The following is an 8,549-nucleotide window of genomic DNA, read 5'->3' as shown; positions in this document are numbered from 1 at the left end:
TGCCAGTCACAGCCAGGTTTGTGTCAATGACAGCCAGGTGTGTGCCAGTCACAGCCAGGTGTGTGCCAGTCACAGCCAGGTGTGTGCCAGTCACAGCCAGGTGTGTGCCAGTCACAGCCAGGTGTGTGCCAGTCACAGCCAGGTGTGTGCCAGTCACAGCCAGGTGTGTGCCAGTCACAGCCAGGTGTGTGCCAGTCACATCCAGGTGTGTGTCAATCACAGCCAGGTTTGTGTCAATCACAGCCAGGTGTGTGTCAGTCACAGGTGTGTGCCAGTCAGTAGGCGATTACAGGGGGGAGGGGATTAGAATTTCCCTAAACCAATTTCAATTGATTTGGAATTTCCCTAAACCAATCACAATGGATCCCCACCCCCACATCCGACTCTCATTGGAATAAATCCTAGGTTCACATTACAACGGCAGTCCACTCAGAGAGTGGGCGGGGTCTATGGTTTGGAACCAGGCTAGCAACTATGTTCAGCTCTATATTGTGATAGTAATCATTACTATAGAGTGTTTGTTCAGTAACAGTGTTAAATAGCTCTATATTGTGATAGTAATCATTACTATAGAGTGTTTGTTCAGTAACAGTGTTAAATAGCTCTATATTGTGATAGTAATATTTACTATAGAGTGTTTGTTCAGTAACAGTGTTAAATAGCTCTATATTGTGATAGCAATCATTACTATAGAGTGTTTGTTCAGTAACAGTGTTAAATAGATCTATATTGTGATAGTAATCATTACTATAGAGTGTTTGTTCAGTAACAGTGTTAAATAGCTCTATATTGTGATAGTAATCATTACTATAGAGTGTTTGTTCAGTAACAGTGTTAAATAGCTCTATATTGTGATAGTAATCATTACTATAGAGTGTTTGTTCAGTAACAGTGTTAAATAGCTCTATATTGTGATAGTAATCATTGCTATAGAGTGTTTGTTCAGTAACAGTGTTAAATAGCTCTATATTGTGATAGTAATCATTGCTATAGAGTGTTTGTTCAGTAACAGTGTTAAATAGCTCTATATTGTGATAGTAATCATTGCTATAGAGTGTTTGTTCAGTAACAGTGTTAAATAGCTCTATATTGTGATAGCAATCATTACTATAGAGTGTTTGTTCAGTAACAGTGTTAAATAGATCTATATTGTGATAGTAATCATTACTATAGAGTGTTTGTTCAGTAACAGTGTTAAATAGCTCTATATTGTGATAGTAATCATTACTATAGATAGTGTTTGTCAGAGGTGGGACAAAGTCCCTATGTTGCAAGTCCAAGTCGAGTCTCAAGTCTTTGCTCTCAAGTCCCGAGTCAAGTCCAAGTCAACACAGCCAAGTCCCAAGTCAAGTCCAAGTTCTCAGCTTTTTGTTTCGAGTCCCACACAAGTCCTTAGCATTTTGGTTTGAGTCCCACACAAGTCCTAACCTTTTGTTTCAAGTCCCAAACAAGTCCTAACCTTTTGTTTCGAGTCCCACACAAGTCCTAACCTTTTGTTTCAAGTCCCAAACAAGTCAAAATGTTAATTCAAGATATGTAAAGATTTTCATAAATCATGAGCATTTTTCACAATTTGCATTTGTTTTAAAACAAGGTTTCTTCCAGGCCAACAGAACGCAGATACTGTACTTTTAATTTCCTCCTTGAGGACAGGGTTTAAAAGGGCCCTTTTTAATGAATATAATGTAATTTTGTACAATCTGTATGGTAGAGTATGTTACTACAATATAACTTATACAATCAGGGTGGTTGTATTTTGTCTCCCTGCTCTTCTATTGAGACATTTAGATAATGTCAAAGGCCATGTCTCACCTAGACACAGGATCTGACACAAATTCAGTGTATCCTCTGATCAAGCAGGCAGGCTCTATTATCACGATGGTGAAATTTCAGCACTTGCACTGGAAACCGCGTTCAAATCCGGGGTAGAAGAGGAAATGTATATAGCGCTGAAGTGGTCAATGTATGTTTTGTATTAATAACCAAAATCTACAAAGTAACTGGTACCTAAAGTTTTCAAATAATTGTAGTGGAGTAAAAGTAGGCTAATATCTGCCTCTGATATGTATGTAGTTGAGTAGAAGTAGGTAGCTGATATATTGCACTTTTACCTTAGCGCTAGGTATACTCTTGGTTGCTTGTTTTTGCAGAAAATGCACTTAGGACTTCTGGTGATTAGTAGTTTTGTTCCCTACCTATGTTGAATGCACTTACTGTAAGTCGCTTTGGATAAAAGCGTCTGCTAAATGACTGTAATGTAGAAATAAAGTACTGAAAATTGCAAATACTTCAGTAAAGTAAAAAATAAGTCAAAATTGTACTTAAGTAAAGTACTTGAGTAAATGTCCTTAGTTACTTTCCACCACTGGTTATACTGTAGTTTGCTCTTAGCACGCCGTAATGTTAATGTGAAGTATAGGTCTTGCCTTGCATACTGCTTTTCTCGTCTTGTCTTCCACCTTGTAATCTTTAAAACCGAAAGCTATAACTGCTGGAGTTGACATTTTATTCCACCTGGCTTCAGTTCCAGCAGCGACGGCAGGAGTGAAGCCGGTGTGTTGTTTGTTTGGTAACGTGCAACATGTGGGCCAGTGTTGCCAAGTATCGGGAGAGAAACAAGCGAACCGACTTCCAAAAACAAGCCAAAAACAAGCCAAAGTTTGTCCAAAAGTTAGGGTAAATAAGCAGCTTTGGCAACACTACACTAGGTGTCACTGACAGCCGGGATTTCTGACTAATAACATCATAGTTGATGCACACTTTTTAAACATTTTTGGCTTGCTTAAGTGACTTGAAAGTGACTTGAAAAGACTTGAATTTTCAAGTCAAGAGGGCTCAAGTCAAGTCAAGTCTCAAGTCCTTAGCGTTCAAGTCAAGTCAAGTCTCAAGTCTTTGGCATTCAAGTCCCAAGCAAGTCCAAGTCTATTTTTGATTTGGTCAAGCAAGTCTAAAGTCATCAAAATCGGGACTTCAAGTCAAGTCGAGTCTCGAGTCTCGAGTCCAAGTCCCCACCTCTGGTGTTTGTTCAGTAACAGTGTTAAATAGCTCTATATTGTGATAGTAATCATTACTATAGAGTGTTTGTTCAATAACAGTGTTAAATGGCTCTATATTGTGATAGTAATCATTACTATAGAGTGTTTGTTCAGTAACAGTGTTAAATAGATCTATATTGTGATAGTAATCATTACTATAGAGTGTTTGTTCAGTAACAGTGTTAAATAGATCTATATTGTGATAGTAATCATTACTATAGAGTGTTTGTTCAGTAACAGTGTTAAATAGATCTATATTGTGACAGTAATCATTACTATAGAGTGTTTGTTCAGTAACAGTGTTAAATAGCTCTATATTGTGATAGTAATCATTACTATAGAGTGTGTGTTCAGTAACAGTGTTAAATAGCTCTATATTGTGATAGTAATCATTACTATAGAGTGTGTGTTCAGTAACAGTGTTAAATAGCTCTATATTGTGATAGTAATCATTGCTATAGAGTGTTTGTTCAGTAACAGTGTTAAATAGATCTATATTGTGATAGTAATCATTACTATAGAGTGTTTGTTCAGTAACAGTGTTAAATAGATCTATATTGTGATAGTAATCATTACTATAGAGTGTGTGTTCAGTAACAGTGTTAAATAGCTCTATATTGTGATAGTAATCATTACTATAGAGTGTGTGTTCAGTAACAGTGTTAAATAGCTCTATATTGTGATAGTAATCATTGCTATAGAGTGTTTGTTCAGTAACAGTGTTAAATAGATCTATATTGTGATAGTAATCATTACTATAGAGTGTTTGTTCAGTAACAGTGTTAAATAGATCTATATTGTGACAGTAATCATTACTATAGAGTGTTTGTTCAGTAACAGTGTTAAATAGATCTATATTGTGATAGTAATCATTACTATAGAGTGTTTGTTCAGTAACAGTGTTAAATAGCTCTATATTGTGATAGTAATCATTACTATAGAGTGTTTGTTCAGTAACAGTGTTAAATAGCTCTATATTGTGATAGTAATCATTACTATAGAGTGTGTGTTCAGTAACAGTGTTAAATAGCTCTATATTGTGATAGTAATCATTACTATAGAGTGTTTGTTCATTAACAGTGTTAAATAGCTCTATATTGTGATAGTAATCATTGCTATAGAGTGTTTGTTCAGTAACAGTGTTAAATAGATCTATATTGTGATAGTAATCATTACTATAGATTAACTCATTGTTCTCCATAGGCCTGATTCACTAAGCTGGTCGTAAATAACGTGTAAATAAAGTGACTAATGACATGCGTAATTTCTCTAAGCAAACACAGACGTGAGATTCACGTTCATGATGAGTCCAGACGGCTGCCAGCTGATCATACAATCAGCTGGACTCACAATTTTACATGATCAATCTTTAGCTCAACCAGTGTATCACATTTTATTTATTTTATTCCCTGATGATTCCATGATTTTTTGTAAAAGTACAAAAGTATTGGCATCAAAATGTACTTAAAGTACCAAAAGTAAACTTTTTGTGACTTGTCAATAGTTATTTACACCTGTTAACTTGTGACTTGTCAATAAAGTTATTTACACCTGTTAACTTGTGACTTGTCAATAAAGTTATTTACACCTGTTAACTTGTGACTTGTCAATAAAGTTATTTACACCTGTTAACTTGTGACTTGTCAATAAAGTTATTTACACCTGTTAACTTGTGATGTGTCAATAAAGTTGAGACTTACCTTTGCACAGGTGTACATTTCTCAGTGGCTCCCCCTGTGGTCATAACCAGTAATAAACTTTTCAGTATAGCACACACACACACACACACACACACACACACACACACACACACACACACACACACACACACACACACACACACACACACACACACACACACACACACACACACACACACACACACACACACACACACACACACACACACACACACAGGGAGAGGATGTAAAATGATGTTTATTACAAACAAAACAGCCGAGAGTGGAGAGTTTAGCAGCCAGCTTACATCATAGGTCAAGGGTCAAGGGTTCTGTACAAACACTGTTACTGTTTCCATTCCTTTATTTATTTATTTATTTATTTATTTATATTCATTTATTCATTTATACTGTAAGACTGAACGGTGACTTATTGGCACCAGAGAGAGAGACAGAGAGAGAGAGAGACATAGAGACAGAGACATAGAGAGAGAGAGAGAGAGAGAGAGAGAGAGAGAGAGAGAGAGAGAGAGAGAGAGAGAGAGAGAGAGAGAGAGAGAGAGAGAGAGAGAGAGAGAGAGACACAGAGAGACACAGAGAGAGCCAGAGAGAGCCAGAGAGAGAGAGACAGAGAGAGACAGAGAGAGACAGAGAGAGACAGAGACAGAGAGAGAGACATAGAGAGAGACAGAGAGAGAGACATAGAGAGAGAGAGAGAGAGAGAGAGAGAGAGACAGAGAGAGACAGAGAGAGACAGAGAGAGACAGAGGGAAACAGACAGAGAGAGAGAGAGAGAGACATAGAGAGACAGAGATAGAAAGAGATACACTTTACTGTAAGGGCTGTGTGGTGGTTGGCACCAGAGAGAGAAAGAGAGAGAGACAGAGACAGAGAGAGAGAGACAGAGACAGAGAAAGAGAGAGAGACAGATTGTAGTTGTACGACAGTCACAGTGAGACGCTGTCAGTCCCACAGACAGGAGACAGAGAGACAGGCAGAGACGTACTGTAGAGAGAGAGAGACAGGTAGAGAGAGAGAGAGACAGGTAGAGAGAGAGAGACGGGTACAGATGTGACATCTAACCTCTTCACCGCTCTCTGATCTTTTCCTGTAAAGTCATTTATTTCCTCTGATTCACCTCTTCATCTCCACTGATTGGCCATCGTCCAATAGAGACACATTCACGCCCACTATTGAGACAGCGCCCCCCACCAGAGGTCAGTTAGAACGATGTACTGCAGCTGTCAATGCATTCCCTATGAGAGGATATGAGAGTTGAGGTCGTAGCACACGGCAAGCGGTTCACGCGGGCGGTACCGCTCGGATCAGCGGTGATCGCGCCGCGATCATTGTTGTTTTTTTCCTCCTGCGCGGCGCGGTGCGGTGAAAAGAAAAGCTCACCACAATCCAGCTCTTGCCGCCCGCGCACGCGTGCACAAACGAGCGCGCGTGCACAAACGAGCACGCGTGCACAAACGAGCGAGCGTGCACAAACGAGCACGCGTGCACAAATGAGCACGCGTGCACAAACGAGTACGCACGCACAAACGAGCACGCGCGCACATACGAGCACACGTGCACAAACGAGCACGCGTGCACAAATGAGCACGCGTGCACAAACGAGCACGCACGCACAAACGAGCACGCGCATGCACATACGAGCACACGTGCACAAACGAGCACGCGCGCACAAACGAGCACAGGTGCGAGAATTTCACGCCCACCTGCCTCACCGCCCCCTCAACTTCTCCGCTCGTCCCAAATAATCGCCGGCCTCTCATTGAAAATGTATTACATAGGCGCGTTGGCCGCTTGCCGTGTGAAAGGACCTTTAGCCTACTTTTAAAATGATCCTACATTAACTGGAGACGATATTGATTTAAAAAAAAATATGTTTGTCTTTGAGTGTCTTTGTCAACATATTGTCTTGTTTTCTTAATAGTTGATGTGTTTCACATTTAACCCATTACATGTGGTGTACAGTAACTAAGTACATTTACTCAAGTACTGTACTTAAGTACAATTTTGAGGTGTTTTTTTTACTTTACTGGAGTATTTCCAATTGTCGATACTTTTACTTCTACTCCACAACATCTCAGAGGCAAATATTGTACTTTTACTCCACTACAACTATTTGAAAAATTGAGTTACTAGTTATTTTGTAAAACATACATTAACCACTTCAGCCTTGTTTTATACCTAGGCTATTTGAAAATAGCAGATGTACAAGCTCACAACGCGTCGCGATGCGACGCGTTGTGAGCTTTTAGATCTGCTATTTTCAAACATTTTAGTACTTTTACTTTTTGTACTTTAAGTACATTTTGATACCAGTACTTTTGTACTTTTACTCAGGTACATTTGTTATTCCGGACTTTTACTTGTAACAGAGTACTTCTACATTGCAGTATTGATACTTTTACTTAAGTAAAACATTTGAGTACTTTTTCCACCACTGGTTTTCTCAATAGTTGACGTGTTTCACGTTACCTGCCAAGGACGACTTATGCTGACTTTTCGTTTTTTAGTGGTTTTATAAAAGATGGTGCTGTTCTCTTTCCCCCGAGTGATCACTTTCACTTTCTACTCGCACAGGATACGGAAGTAACGTCATCCGAAGATCTCCGCCTCCATCCCACTCCCCGTTTAGCCGTTTCCTGGAAACAATTGTATCTTGAGTTGACTTTTTATTTTGCCCCGGATTTGTTGAGACACAGTGTTTTCAACATGCTGCTGCAAGGCAAGGGGGCCGTCGTGGTTGGAAATGTTCTCTGGGTGACGCACAGTGATCCCCCGTGTGTTTACAAACTGTCAGACGAGCGGTCATAAAGGATATAAACTTTCTGTGACCAGTTGGCAAGAGATGGTGTGTTCACATGCTGTTACAAGGCAAAGGGCCGTTCGTGGTTGAATTTTTTTTGTCTCTGGGTGACGCACACGGTTACCGAGTGTGTTTACAAACGATCGGAATGAATAGAGCGTCGCAGTTGCGGCCACTTCCGGGTTCCACTGCAAAATACTCAATGCATTTTTCCCATTGACATTTCCGAAAATATTGATATCGATTATTTTAAGCCTAGAATCAAGCCATCCAGGGTCCTGGTGAATCATGACCATAAAACGTTTGATTCTGTGAAAAAAACTTTTTTGAAAACGGCAAAACAAAGGGTATTTATTAAATATAGTATATCATATAATTAAATATAAAATAAAATAAAAATCACAGAAAAAAATGTTTTATGGTCATGATTCACCAGGACCCTGGATGGCTTGATTCTAGGCTTAAATTAATTGATATAAATATTTTTGGAAATGTCAATGGGAAAAATGCATTGAGTATTTTGAAGTGGAACCAGGAAGTGGGCGGGAACTGCGATGCTCTATAGAACATGGCTGGCAGTGGGCAGACGCAGCCAGAAATAAGCCTGGCAGTGAAAGAGTTAACCCATTAAGACCTGGAACTGTGTCATTTTTAGATTTGAGCTAAAAAGCATTATTTTACACTTTGAGCTATTCAAAAATAGCAGATATACAAGCTCATAGCGCGGCACCGAGTGCCGCGCTACGAGCTTGTAGATCTGCTATTTTTGAAAAAATCGTGAAAATTTTTGCAAATCTTTGAATATCTATACTTTTAAAGCGAACATTTTTAACTCAAATCGTTGCTTCTGGGGGGGTCCCTGGAACAAAATATTTTGATGGGGGTCCGCGGCCAAATACATATCATTTTGGGGGTCCTGGACATGAAAAAGATTGAGCACCACTGATATAGAAACATACGTTTTTCAGAAAACTGTTGAGATTTAGGAGACATGTAGAATCGGCTTCAGGTCTC

The sequence above is a fragment of the Gymnoscopelus braueri genome (assembly GCF_963280865.1).
Source record: "Gymnoscopelus braueri genome assembly, chromosome: 24".
Taxonomy (NCBI): domain Eukaryota; kingdom Metazoa; phylum Chordata; class Actinopteri; order Myctophiformes; family Myctophidae; genus Gymnoscopelus; species Gymnoscopelus braueri.
This window is presented reverse-complemented; position numbering follows the sequence as displayed.